This window comes from Grus americana, chromosome 4, assembly GCF_028858705.1.
Source record: "Grus americana isolate bGruAme1 chromosome 4, bGruAme1.mat, whole genome shotgun sequence".
In the NCBI taxonomy this organism is placed as follows: domain Eukaryota; kingdom Metazoa; phylum Chordata; class Aves; order Gruiformes; family Gruidae; genus Grus; species Grus americana.
Window position 1 is genome coordinate 36,813,135 of NC_072855.1, and position 15,501 is coordinate 36,828,635.

At 40.0% G+C, this 15,501-nt stretch overlaps 1 protein-coding gene across 23 annotated transcripts in view; it reads right to left on the minus strand.

The window, feature by feature from the left end:
* TENM3 (teneurin transmembrane protein 3) overlaps positions 1–15,501 on the minus strand; it is a 615,036-nt gene that overhangs the window by 237,677 nt on the left and 361,858 nt on the right. For 2 of the 23 annotated variants that reach the window (XM_054824447.1, XM_054824441.1), the window contains exon 1: positions 758–886. The exons of 18 other annotated variants lie outside the window; for them this stretch is intronic. The gene's annotated coding sequence lies outside the window, so the exon portion shown is untranslated. Of the gene's footprint in view, positions 1–757; positions 887–970; positions 1,027–15,501 lie in introns of those variants that run through there. 3 more of the 23 variants (XM_054824448.1, XM_054824443.1, XM_054824442.1) reach the window with 3 other exon arrangements.

A 15,501-nucleotide genomic window follows, 5' to 3' on the forward strand; every position in this document is an offset into this window, starting at 1 on the left:
AAAAAATGAAAACCTTGGCTTGTACAACTCCAGACGTGAATCTGCTTTCAATTACTGAAAGTATTTCCACTTCAGTGAAAAAGGATCAAATCTTCAACTACACCATCTTTAGGCAATGAATTTGATTATATTAAGCTTTAAGAATGCAGAATGACTTTGTGACACAGCTGTATATTCTATACGTATCATTTATTAGGTACACAAAAAAGAAGGAGTTAGCACTTTAAATGAGAAGCAGACAGAAATGTGGCCGCTCGCAGCAGCGCTGCACTTCCCTACCACAGCTCTGCTTTAGGGGCTTTTTTCAGGTGCCCACGTAAATGTCAAAGATTACACTAAGCTTTAGATGAAGGATTTTACAATCCTTTAGAGATGAATCTAGGTTGATTTTTTTCATACTTTTCTTTGCGTAATTTGCACTGTTGTAAAGTTACATTTTTCTTTCTAGACTTTTGAGCTAGCGCAATCTCTTCCACATCCCTCCCCCCCTGCAGTATAGCAGGTATCATAGCCTCTAGGAAGCGTAATAATTGGAAGTACTTTATACTTTTCCCATTAGACAAGCGTCACAGAGCCCGGCGAGGGAGCTCAAAGGCTTACACTCCACGGCGAGATGCAACACCTCAAATGCAAATTATGCAAAAACTTCTCATTTCTTACATCTCCGATTTCGCAAACCGACCCTACCGCATCCCAGCCAAACACCGGGTCGGACTCTTTTAGCAGCGCAAGGCAAGGAAGAGGAGAAAGCGGTTACCTCTCGGCTTAGCAACACTACACACACACGCCTGGCAGTCCCCGGCGGCTCCTCGCAGGGCTGCCCGAGCTGCGGAATGAGCCAGCACCGCCCCCGGACCCCGACCCGCGCAGCGGGGGTGCAGCAGCAGCGCCGCCGCCACCTCGCGCCCGCCCCTCGCGGCCCCGCGCAGCCGCCACCGCCTTCCCCCCCCGGCCCCGCCCCGCGCCCCACCTCGGCGTGCCGCGCCGTTCCGTGCCGTGCCGCGCCGCCGCCCGGCCCCGTCTGTGGCAGCCCGCCCGGCGGAGCCCCGCTCGCCCCCGGCCCCGCGCAGCCGGCCGCCGCGATAGGCTGAGGCGGCGGTGTTTACTCCCCGGCGAGGAGCGGGGGCCGGGCCTGGCAGCGCGTAACCCTTTCGGGGCCGCGGCGGTCGGTTCGCCCGCGAAACGGCCGTGAGAGCTTACAGCTGGAGGTCGGGATCTCCGGGGAAAGGCAGGAGGATCCTTCCCGGAGAGAGCGGAGAGCAAAGGCGCTCCTGCAGCTCCGTCGGTACGGCTGGCTAAGGCGTTACGCGGCGTACGGGCGGGCGAGGGGCCGCAGCCGCTGCGGGGCCGGGCGGCTTGCAGGGCTTTATCGCAACGCAGAGATTTTCTGTGACACAAAATAAACTTTATCTGCAGCGCTCCTTCCCACACAAACTGCCACCAAAGTCTGGAAGGCATTTACGGCAATGAGCTTAAGTAGGTATTTACAGAAGGTGGATTCCCGCTCGGATATGCACGCCTAACCTGCCATCAGCAAGCGCGAGTGGCATTTCCCCGCCCGACCGAGGAGGCACCCACCCCCCACCCCCCTTAAACCCAGGCCGGGACCAAAGCACAGGTGTAACACACAGGTGTTACAACCCACCCTCTCGTCACCCACCACCTCTGCTTTAACTGAAACAGAAACACCTCCCCCTCCATCTACCACCTTAGGAGATAGCTTTTCTTTGCACCTGTATAGGCATGAATACAATAAACTCAGCCTACTCCAAAATACTCGGCAATTTATAATCAAGTCCACTCCTAATGAAGCGTTTGAAGTTGTGGCCTGATCTAACTGGACACAGCATCAGGTCCATTACATTATGCATCATAGCTGTCAGATAAAGCTATCAAATAATAGATACAAAATACAGCATTCACATTACTCACCACAAATTTCTGAAATACTGTAGAGAGCCAGAACAACTAGTTGCTTACAAAACATGCAGATACAAATGTACTTATTCAAAATAGAAAATCTCATTTTCAGCTAGTAATCAAACTTCAGTTAGTGCATCTGTCTTTAGTATAAGAACTATTAGAAAATTTTTTTTTTTTTTTTTAATCACCTCCTCGTGGAACATGAAACTCCTTTAAAATGTTTGCAGGAATGGTATCTCCAACTTCATTGTTAACATCACTGCACAAAGAACCTTCTGAGTTAGCTTAGAAAGTACAGTGATATGCAGTAATTCCTTCAAAACTCACACCCTGCTTTTTTCCACCTTGGACCTTTGCCAATACCGACTAACCTTAACTCTCCGCAGCCTATGACAAGATCCGACACAGGCCAAGTTATCACAGCAGCTACCCAGAAGCCACATTTTGCCAAAAATCAGATGAAGATATTGTTAATGACTACACGATATTTCCAGGGAAGATCATCCCATTCCAGAATACGTTTCAATGCTGTTATGTAGAAGGCTGCAATAAAAGCACGTTTTAGATGTATTATTCATAAGAAAGATAATAATATTCAAAAAGCTTACACAATTAACGCTCATTTGCAACTTCCAAGAGAAACAAAGATGATACGGACTAAAATAGTAGAATTCTGTGAAATGGGGGAAAGCAAGGAGCTAAGTAGCCAGGTCCTGATGAGGGCAGTCTTGGCTGACAGTGGGGGAAAATGCTGGAAAAAATGCAAAAGTAATAGCACTAATACTCAAAGTGAAGCTCTTCAGGTCAGATATGCAACAGACCACGTGTGCTTTGACTTAGCACAACAGAGAAATGGTAATACAGTCACTATTGTCTGATCCTTTGCTCAGACTTTCGGGGTTTGTGCTGAACATTGGAAGCTTTTTGCAGTTAAAATTCTGGACAGACTCTCACATCTGTGATAGCTGCGACATCGGCCAAGAAAAGAGGTATGAGATGAAATCATGAATGAATATAGTCAGTTAAGGAAAGAAGTCTCTAGCAATGCCACAGCAACACTCATATTCTCTGCATCTCTTCCAAGAGGTCTAGTTATAATAAATGGGGTATGAGATCACGCAAACACAATTTTCCGAACTACCTGAATGGAATACCTATGGATAAGCACTTTCTGCCATTGCAAAATCTACTAAGTAGGTAATTAATTCAGGCATATACCCTTACAGATCTTGAAAGAAAGAGGAATGGGAACTGGATGCTTGGAGTCAGCCCATGCAGAGCTCTAGAGCTCTTTTGAGAATTACTTGCCCTCAGATGGCACCTGTAAGTGCACTCCCTCTACAGAAGACTGCTATGGACACATGCAGCAAGCAGGGTCCCCCGCACACCATGAAAAACATGAGGTATTCAAACAATCCCTCTCTGCAAAAAAAAGCCACCTTGTGACTACCCATGTATACGTTCCATACCATTTTTTGACAAATACATACCACTGTACATTCACTATCTGAGGATTGCAGCCTATCAAAAAAGTAGGATTCTGCCTTTGTTAATTATGCCAGTGCTGACCTTGTTCCTTTACCTGGCTGTCCCTGATCTCTCCATCCAGATCCAGGAACAGACCTGGATGTCACTGCAGAGGATCCTCTTCTCTCCATTTTCAGCCAGCTGCAATGGAATTTTACTTTGCTTTGATACCCCCTGTGCTGCTATTTCACTGTCCCATTAATGCCAGCACAAATGATTTATCAAATCTATTAGGTGCAACACTAAAGACATCTGAAACATAGATGTTTGCTTAGGAAAATATTTATATGGAGTAGACAAACGGGGGTAAAGCAAACCCCAGCACAAGTATCACACTTTATGCTGACATTGCTCGCGCCCGAACAGTAGAAAGATCAAACAAAACCTTGGGGGTAGGGAGGTGGAGGGAATAGCATATATGTTTCATTCATAGGAAAAGAGAGAGGCACTTTTTTTTTTTTAAATTATTTGGTCAGAGGAATTATTCCAGTAAATTATGCAGAGCATTAACCATTGAATTTGAACCCATTTTTAGTCTTTCTTTATTAATAACTCATTATAGTCCTTTTTCTTAATGTGGAATAAATTAGAGCTGTGTTAATCCATGCAGCTATCTGCAGGTACATTTATCATTACGGTAGCCACTTTTGCTCTCCTTACTGGAAGCTGCATTTCAAGAGAGACTCATCCCCTGCTGAACTCAAGTCATGGTGGCCTTTTCAGGTCACTGGCAGGGTCACCTGAAAACTTACCTTTTTTTTTAGAGGACTGAAAGGTACCGCACAGCTGGTCTTGACATACGTGAAAGAATTTCTCTCTCTCTCTCTCACTCTCTCTGTCGTATTGCCACAATTTAGATCAGTGAAAACAACTGAGCTGGGGCCTTGCTGGCATAAAAGGGCGAAGAACTGCTAACAGGATGTTCTTTGTGGGAACTCAAAGCTTTTGGAACTGATTCCTCTTCCCTGATCCAGAAGAGCTCAAATTTTATGGCCTTCATAGCATGTTGCATAGTTCATATTTTTCCAGAGTGTATGAAAACAGGGGAGAATTGTGAATGTGAATGTGGTTACTTTCTGGAGGCAGGGCTTTGTTTCAGCTTTCAAACTGGCTGGTTTGCATTTGGTTGAGAAGGGAGGGCTATTGCAGCTTAGTCACGATGATTAATTTTTACATTTGCATTTGAATTTGTGTCAGGTTTTCAGGAATTTGAAGGTAGTAACAAACAGCCATACTCATTCTCTGCTAAAGATAAGCGTTATCATGGAGAACCAACATGTTGGTAATTCCATCACTTCAAGCTGATGCCAGGAAAGGACTTAAGAGGTTACGCTAGAGGTGACTCTGGATCATCATTAAACCAGAGAGTCCCAGGTACGAGTAGCTGTGCTCCTTGCAGCACATAATGATTCAGTCCTTACTATTACCTTCTCTGAGTGCTGTCATGCCAAAGTAGAAAACTTTATTATGCCCATTTTTAACATGGCAAATGGAAGCACAAGGCTGACTTGTCAATACCACAAAAGTAGTACCCTGAGAGAGGGAAAACCTGATGGCTCGGATGGTCTTCTGAGACCTGTCCTAATCGCTGAACCTTTCTTCTTCTCATCACCGAGGTAATAATTTCAGCTATTTATCAACATTAATGATGACCAGATACTTTTATTTAAAGGGAACAAACATCTTTTTAGCCAAATACTAAATCACCTATTTGAATTGCAGTAGCCTAAGTGCCCTGTTAAGACAACCTATCATGAACAGTGTTACAGCTACTTGTACTGAAATGTTAGGTGTACTTTAAAGAAACACTGTTGCCTCCACACGTATTACCAACCAGCATGAACAGAGTATCTACATAGAAGTCAAAATTGCACAGCGTCAGTACGTGACTTTGAAACCTGTTTTTCTTATGACCCTACAAAAAAAGCCGAGTATTAAGCTATGAAATTTAAACATTGCCTAAGAGAAAGATTTTTGTTAGATAAGGTATCATTTATAATAGCAACATACATTCTCATGTCTGTTTTACAAAACATACTTAATCAAGTAAAATATTTGTAATTTAGCTTTCCAGTTCCTGCTGCAAGTGTATTAAAAAAGGCAAATTCTTGTCTAGAAATAAGTCTAAGAATACTATCTGATCTCAAGAGAATTAGTAGTATAATGTGTTCCCATGAGAAAGCACATGTGCACAAATATATTTACATGTAGAACATCTTGTAGTTCTTAAACACTTAAATAGTATACTACATTGACTAGATTTTTCTCACAAGTATAGATTAAGATGAGCCATTTTTCATGCAGTAATGACGCTCATTTAAACGAGAACATACTAAGACCATGATGAGATCACAGATTCAGCGTTCAAATCTGAAAACAATAAACTTTTTTCTTCCCTTTTCAGTCACATAGATAAAGTCTAACTCTTATTTGTTATAACCCCTTCCAGGAGTATATTAAGAATTTTGCAGTTTCAGATCAGCGCTTCACTGAAAATATAAGTGGAAATTGTAAACAAGTAGATGAAACTGGGGTAGGGCAAGAGGTAGAGCAAAAATATAGTCTTTTCAAAAAATGATTGAATTATGAAACTTTTCTTGAATGTAAGTGGATAATATGTGGGGGTTTTTTTCCTAAGAAGCAACACTAAACCACCCACTGAATATTTGTGCTGTGATTTTTGAGTGCTGTAGATTAATATATTGAAGTAAATAACATTCCTCTGCTCTTTGACAAATTTTCCAGTAAGCTCAATGCAGTATCAGGCCAGGTAAAACATGCAAAATATTTTTGCATAACAATACCTAGAATTTTCCTGTTTAACAGTACAATGCCCTGCTTAGAATCATCCTACTCTACACTGATTTCTGTCATAAAGAAAGGTTTAAGAAAATACAAATTTACAGTTATTATACAAATCAAATATCCTGGTCTCCAAAATCTGATTTATTAAAGACATGAATATTGATCGTGATGCTTTTCATAGTACTTATATAGTTTTAGTTACTTTTTCCACCAATACATTCCTGTGTTCATATGCAGACAGTACCAGTCAGCCAGCACACTACAGAGAAAAAGGACGCATACGCTTTGAATGATTAACACTGTTCTTGGAAAACACAAAGCATACATGCTTTTCCTATCTTATAGTACTGCTAAGTGATGAGAAGGAAGACATTGTCATGAAATTTCTGGGGGATTAGATGATGCATCAATGAGCCCTTTGAAAGAAATAGTCACACACACCACCACGTCCTTCTCCCCTCCCCCAAAAAAGTTAATCCTATTTGTTTCAGAAGAATTGCTATATGAATAACGGTAGTAAGATGAAGCAATAAAAAATAATACTCTGTCGTTTTCAGGCCATTTCACCTAGTTTTAGAGGAAAAGGCAATAGTATTTTAGGGAAAAGTTTAAACACTTCACTGAAGAAAGAAAAAATCCAACTATAATCTGAGCCATATCTCTCTCTAAACTGAACTCCCTATGAATTTGAATCCCGTTTATATCCTGTGAGACTCACTTCAGTGCATCATCACACTTCAGAACCCTAAACAGAAAACTATTAAAGATCCTGAAGCAGGCACAGTTGTGGCACCTCCCCCCTTAATTTTTCATATCACTTTCCTGTTTTTTCAGTAACCTCTACAAGCAGCTGCTACTCACTGGCTTTCATCTGGAAAAGAAGGCAAAGAAGCAGTTGCTTGCACAGCTAATGCTCCAAACTGGAGACTGAGTGTCTAATCTTCATAATAAGCAGCTTCCAACTGACTAAGTTTTGATTTACGTTTAATACTTGGGTCCACAGCTCTAAATCCCTCTGGATTACTGGATTATTTTTTTAATTAAAAATTTACACTTTTGTCAGAAAGAAAAAGCAGAAGATATTTACTGCAAATGAAAGTGACATAAAAAACTAACTGGGAAGAAAAAGAGGTTAATTTGGTATGTAAACGCAAGAGATACAGGAGATCTCATAACAAACAAGGTATCTGTAGGCTGTTTGAAACAATCTATTTAGAGTAAAATAGTTTTCTATAGAGGTCTGACAAAGAGAATTGGCTTTTGTGAAAAAAAAATACCCTATTGTGAATCTCTTAGAATTGGTAAAGACCACCAGCAGAGCAATTCTATTGGTATAAGAGAACAAGCTCTACAAAAAACCTCTCTCCTTAATGATGAAGCTGGAATCTCATACCTCTAGAAAAGTTTAACTTGTATTCTGATCATCTTAAAGAAAAAAGTTCAAGGTACTTCTCCAAAATGACACCTTTAAAAAGATATTTTAAAAACAGAGGCGCACACACACACAATCAGTATCTGTGTGATTCCCACAAAAAATATTTCACATATTTCTTGGAATAAGCATTATACTGATCATGACAGAAACTATGTGGCTGGGACTGTGGGTTCAGCTGCTCCTGTCCTTCATCTTCTATTTTGTCTTTTTATTGTAGGGTAGATGACTGAAAACTCGCTGTATCATTTTGGTCAGAAATGTCTTTTTTTTTCCTCAGTAGAAAGAAACCATTTCTTTCTTCTTAATTACAGCTTCTCTTCCCTCCCTTTACATCATAACTCCTTGGGGGGAAAAAAAAACAAAAACAAAACAAAACAAAACAAAAAAATAAAAAAAACCCAACCACTAGAGCAAATTTTCTCTTTACACAGTTGCTGCTTTGGCAAGATCAGAAAAAAGTGTCATCCTTTGGGTAAGTCTGTCAAACAGATTTCTAACATACAGTTTGAGAACGTTCATCTAAAAGTACTGTATCTGCACTTGTGTATGCTTATATGACATTTATTGCCTTGGAAAGGTGGCATAAAAATTATTTCACACTACTCTGACACCTGGTGTGAGCTATATCCCTGCAAGTGGTCTCTGTACAAAATGGTTATAAAAATTATACATTTAAAATAAAATAAATGCTTTCCAAACTATTAACTTGGGTTCATATAAAAAAAAAATGCATTGCAGGCTGCTGCTAAGTAGACACCTTACCACCTTTTCCAGGAAAAAACAAAACACAAAACAAAACAGAAGAGGTTTTTATAAACCATAAGAATAGGGTTTACATGCACTTTATGTACACTCGGAACTGCCTACGTGAACAAACTTTCCCACAGTACATGCTCAGGCAGATGATGAATGCCTGGTGATAGGTGGGTTGTTAGGCACAAGACTAAGTGCTGTAGTGCATCTAGAATTGCATTTACAGCACACCTTGAAGTTATTTATTGGATATTAATTCTCCTGGAGAGCAGGTGATCATTTTCCACATTCAACCCAACACACAGTATTTGCCAACATGCCGAACTGCTAGTGAAATAATTTTACTCTACACCAGCAGACGTGGCATATTCAGAAACAGGGCATAGACACTATCACGAATTTAAAGTTACCACCTACTTAAGAGGGGAGGAAGGAGAAGAAAGTATTTCTTCCTTCATTTTATCCATACTTCAGGATTTTTTGATGTGCTCGCTGCATCTTAAGTGAGCCTGTTCACCTTGCTCTCACACACAGAGCCATGAGTCTGTACTGCAGGTCATACAACCACCACTTCGGCTCAACTTACTTCAAGCAAGGCTAACCATTGCACACATTTCCAGAACACAGTAAACTATGTAGCAGTTATCACATGTAATAGTCCCTAAAGTCCTTCTTCCCACTATTGCTTCCCCATACTCTATTTATCTGCTCAGGATGCAACTGCATAGATGCCAGACCGCCATGGATCCACGTGTGTTAAACAGCTTCGGAGTTCTGCTCTGTCATTCAGTTGTTATTTTCACAGCAGCCAACTTTATCACTATCATTTCCTAATTCCACCATCTAAATGATTTCACTAACAATGCATTTCACTAAAGACCTTCCCACAAGCACTGCCAGATTTGCAAGCTCTGGTGTTATCTGCCAAGAGAAGGAACTCAAAGGCCAGCTGAATTCTCTCGTACGAGAGCCCTTAAAATGTGAGCAAGTGGTAGAATATTCAGCATTAAAGGTACTTCTCAAGGAAAATAAAGCAACTATAGTATGTATATACTGAGGGCACACCAAAGCCGATGGCATGACACAGGAGTTTTTACACTGCTAATGAATCAGCCCAAGTCACAGGAAAAGGTTCTCCCCCCCTCTGCTTCTTCCCACCCACCATGTGCTTACACTTTAAGAGCAAAGCATGCAAAGTGAAAGCCTAAATGAAAACCTACATGGAAGAGTAGGTTTCAATCCTACATTTAGGATTGAAAATGCTCAGAGCCGAGCCTGCTGGAGAAGGATTCAAAGATAAGAAAAGCAGTAAAAATGCAGCTTTTATTGCAAATGTCCTGAACATAATCAAATTTATAGAAGCTGTCCTTAACATTGATAAAAAGGCAGATATAGCATTACCAGAGTCTCAAACAGTTCACCCTGCTTTCTAGAGCAGTGTTTCCTGAAGTATTTCCCTGCACGCGCACAACTTGCCTTAGCCTCCTCCTGCCATCTATTATACTGCGAGAAGCATCGTCAGCCCTTTCTCGAGAATCTGGAAGTTCCCATACTTTGGGATTACTCTTCCCTCCTCCCCCTTTGCCGGGGATGCTTGTGCTTCATTAGAGTTGAAATACTCATCTCACTGCATTTGCTCAGTACTTGGTTGAAGTGGAGTCAAAATAATAGAAAAGTATGGAAAACAGCTTGTTCTTAAAATCGCATGGAAAATGCATGCAAAGTATTAATTTTATTACAAGAAAGATCTCTATTCCACATTTAATGTCTCAATCCATTTCTGGTAAACAAGTTATTCTCACATCTCTATGTCCCCCACCCAGAGATCCAAATGCTTTTTTCTACAATGAGGATGATCTACACATACACAACAGTCATCTATCTAGGCAAAGACAGTGACTGCTGAAAGATGAACTTCAGGATTGTTGCTATCAGTTTGTCCCTCCCTCTTCCCTTCTCTCCTCCGCACCTTGAAGTGTCCTTTCTCATCTTGTCCACCCACCTTTGTGATAACTTTGAGGGAGGGAGGAGGCAAGGTAGAAATTCTCCAGCAGAGCTCTGTCCTGAAGAGCAGACTACTGAGACTGGCATTCATTGGGAGACAAGCCCTCAAATGTGGTATACCAGAATCCTAGATTGTAGGTATTTAAAAACCCTTTTTCTACTCACGTGACCTCCTACAAGTTCTTCTGAAGTTTCCCAGGAGCCAGTGTTTCTGCAGCTGAGAAAAGTACTCCAAGGGCTATGCAAGGGCACAGCAGCTCCTACTGCGATTGTAGCGAAAACGTGCCATGGACTTATTCCACAGAGAATTCAGCTGGTTGTGGTTCTCAGTTCTCAATATAAAGGAAAGGGATATGTCACTATCCACGTTATACAGGAGCTCAGCTAGATGGAGAGCGCTTAGGCATGTAACTGCATGATTTTGATACCTCATCTAAAACTATTATACTCCAAAGCCTGGCACAAGAATTTATCAATAGCTGAAGTCCGTCAGTATTCTTTGCCTTTTTGATAACACTCATGCTAACATCCAGCGCAAGGGTCACATTGCCATTTAAAACTCTCCTGCACCAAAGTAAACAAACCAGACACTGATAGATTTCCTGAACTACCCTGAGGCAGAAGCTGTTTCACAGATGGAAAAAAAAAAAAAAAGAGATGGGCAAAGGAAAAAATTCTTGAGAGAGAATTTTGCTCCAGGTTTTCTAAATCTTACCATCTGTATTTCATTCTGGAAAATCCTCCAATTAATAGAGATATTTTTACTATTGTAATAGTTTTTCCCTTTAGTGTTCAGAAATTGATAAAGTTGGACCTTCTTCTTTGCTGCAAATTTTTGCATGCTGATTAAACAGGGTAAAAATGTGTACCACTACAGAGGAACAAGGCAGTACCAGTAGTAACAGAGTATTTTAGAAGGAAACAAAAACATCCAAGAGAAAATCTATTATACCAGTGTCTGAAAATCTGAAGCACTTAGTGATGAATGTGTAACTCCCCCTAATGGAGGCATATTTGAATTTATCTTAAAAGAAAATGCAGTAACTTAAAATCTTAATGCTCAAAATAATAATACTACTGTCATACCACTTTCCCCTTTCTGGCTTTTTAAGGAATCTTTTAAGGTATGAATCTGTGATTTACAGTAAACATTAAATTATTATCAACACAATTTTTTTATTTTCCCAGTGAGTTTTATTACATAAAGTAAAATCTTAAATATATGTGCACTTCAGCACAGTTCTACCATACAGACTCAGTAGCCATTAAAATTCCCTTAAATTATCTTCTGTCAGTCATTTCAACTTCTGTTTTAGCTAAACGTTTTCCTGTTTCTTAAAAAGTCAGCAAATTGCTATAAAAATGACAGTGACAGGCCACAGTGGTTTTGGTTCTGTGGTATAAAGAAACACTTCTTATGTGCACAGCTGCTGGTAATGAATGCAGCATGTTTGAGGCCTGATCTTGGACAGTTTCCTACATTTCTGACTGCAGTTTCCTTGGCAAGTTTTCTGGGACCATATTATCTATATGTCCCAGTATTTCAGCCAAAACTTTTCAATACAAGAGTTTGGCACTGTGCACTGGTGAAATGGCTTTCAAAAGTCTGTCCTCCCAGAGTTAACAACTTTTAGGAGTCTTTGCCCTAATTCTCTTCTAACAATTTTATATAGTTTTTTAAATGCATCATTTTCTACATAACCACCCTGTAAGATACGGCAGACAGATTAAATTTTTATACAATAAAATCACTACTTGTGAAACATGCCAGATTGACAGCATCAGAGACCAAAATTACATTTGTCCACAGCCCAGCTACAGTAACAGCAGCAGCAATGCGGGTGTTCTCAGAGCTCGCCAATTTGAGCTACTGCAACTTCTAGGGTGAGTGAATAGCTCTGGACTTTGTTCTGCCCCGACTTCTGATAAGCCTGGATGTTGCTATAATTGCTCTGGTGATACTGTAACTAAGTGGTATAAGCAGGACTGCGATTAAACACTGGATTTTACACAGGTCATACTCCCTGAAGGAGGCATTTAACCTATCTCCTCATAGTGGTGAAAGACTCTACATCTTACTCCACTACCAAAACTAGTCTTTAATCTAAACACATGGGTATACAGATTTTCTCCTAATACAGAGAAAACTGTAAAAAAGAGCAGCAGTCTGTAATGAAGCTATGGGTATAATCCCAAATGCCTTTTCCTAGGTTTCCATTATGTATTAGAAAGGAAGGTTAGGAAATTTGATGCTGAAGAGTTGCTCTCTTACAGTTTTTTTGTTTAAATGGGACCTTAGATATTTTCTGTTTTTCTTTGCAGGAAGTAGTTCCTAGTAAAATATGCTCTCAAATAGGACTTACCCAGCTGTCAAATTCTACTCTGTAATGCCAACAGAGTGAGATTCAAAACTATGGATGAACATATGTTTAAAATAATTACATTGTAAGGCAAAGACAGACATGTTCTTGTACAACAAAAAGGACGAAACTAAGCTCCTAAGCAAGAAGAAGGATATAGATGCAGTATGTCTACCTGCACCATTAGTCATCATACAGAAATATTTCTAACATCATCTAAGTACATGGGAAGTTAAAAATGAACTACTCAGAAGCAAAGATCTGTGTTACAAACCAGGAAATACGGAGAAGGTACAGGGGAATCTAGAACTATAAATTAAGTAGGATAAGCTACAATTCACAAAGTGGAGCCTGGCACAGTAACAAGAAAGAGCAGCAACAATTAAGAAAATTACTTAAGAGAGTTAAAACTTTACCAAACATTTTGCTGTCCAGGATTTCTGTTGATTTTATTTTTAAAAGGGAGTTAAAACTAAACACCAGTCTCCAGCTGTGGAGACAAAAATACCAAATTTTTACATGCTTCATCTTACCCTGGCTTATTTAACGTAATTTTAAAAAGTGTCTATCAATAATGTTGTGATAGAATAATCCTTCCCCCTGCCAAAAAAGACCAACAAAACCAAAACCACAACAAAACCGTATTAGACTCTCTGAGCTAATGTATTTAACCAAGAATCAGTCTAACCATGGTTGTGGGTGTCGAAACAAGGATTTTCACATCTGTCTGATCTGGACAGTCAAACTGCAGGGCCAGCCATGATAGATATTTTGTTTCCAAATTCCTTTTCTCCCCTAACAGAAAGTATTACTGAGATTTGTTTTATATGTTTGACAGAGAGTAAATTACATAGATATAGGAGATCCTCTGAAGATTTGTATCCTTGTGAAAGAGGTTAATGCGAGTCAGGGAACATTAGAGTTTAGGATATATAAGTAATACAAATGCCGTCAGTCATTGTCTTAAGATGATAGCACAATTTGGTTTGCTGGATTTCCCTGAAAAAAAATCTTTTATATTACTTCTGGGATTGCAGTTGAACTCCAGTACACAACCCTACTGATGCCATGTCCGTGCTTCAAAATATGTTCAATTATGTAGTTGATTATTTAAAACCACTGCTCATTGTTCAGCACTAGTTGGTATAATATCAGTTTTGCATTGTAGGAAACATAAGAGAGCAAATTAATAGCTTTCCCCCTTTTCTTGGTGTCCCTCTCACCCCTCCAAACCCTAGTACCCACACCATATAGAGTACAAAAGAAAAAGCATGGACATACATAATTAAAATGCTTTAACTCTGCTAAACATTGTAACAAAACATAGATGTCTTTAGATAAATACAATCTTATAGCCTGTTTAGGACATATACAAAGGCTACATAAATCACAGCTTTAAACAATGTATATGATAACACACACAGTGTAGCACTAAACTGACAGGTTTCACAAAGTCATATACATTGCCCTCTTAAAGTACTTGCAAGGCAATGATTGTAGAAAACCATCAGGAATTTGGTCCCTCCAGCTCAAGCTGGAGAGAGTCTGGTGGAGAGCCACCAGGATGATTTAAACATTGGACAACTTGCCACATGAAGAAAGGTTGGAAGAAGGGATTCATACAGCCTAGGGAAGAGAAGGCTCAGAGGAGGCTAATCACAGTCTCCCAATACCTAAAAAGTGGAATTAGAGAAGATGGAGGTAGTCTCTTTACAAGGGTGCGTGGTGGCAGGACAAGAGGCAACAGGTACAAGTTGCTTCAGGGGATATTCTGTCTGGATATTAAAAAAACTTCACTGTAAGAACAATTAAAAATTGGAATAAGCTGCCCAGATAAGAGGTGGGATCTCCCTTGGAAGAAATGATTTCACTCTCTGCTTCAGACATAGCCTTGGATCATCTAAGCCTAAGGCCCTACCTTCACCAGAAGGCTGGACCTGATGAGCTCCAGGGATCCCTTCCAACCCCAGCTTAGTGCAATTCCACATTCTCAGTTTGCTGTATTTTGTAGCTACAGGAGGACAGGCCTCCTAGCTGAATCACTGTTTCTCATCCCCACGTTACCATTTGTTCTTAAAATATCTTGCCAAACAAAATACCATCCCACACAGACAAAAGAGAAAAAAAAAAGGAGAGAAAAGAGTTCAGTCATATTGTTATCAATATTCTTTGTTTATCTACATACTTTCTTTTATGCACATTCTTGTGGTGCTCAAGTGATCTGCACAATAAATCTAGTGAGCCAGTAGCCTACATGCAGATAAATTACAGAATGTCCTAGATTCACCCATACTTCTTTCCTTGTGCTTTGCTAAGTTGCCAGTGAAAAGCAGTAATTTCAATGGAGCATATTAACTGTAATAATCTGAATGTTCATTTTATTTCTCTCTTTCTGTATAATTACATATATAAGTAACAGTGCACTTCTTGATGGATAAACCTACATTTCCTGTGAATAATACGGGAAGCAGGGGGGGAAAAAAAGAGCATATAGAGTGACATATGTAGAGAACTAATGACAAAGTATGATTAACTGATATAAACAGCTAAGTGAAACACAGCATAAATTAGCTCAGCTCTACTGATTTACAAGCACATACAGGTGCAGAGCATTTGAGAAGAATTCTTACCTCATGGTACCAAGGGAGCTCATAGCCAAATGTGTATAACTGGCAAACACTACTACTGTCTTTA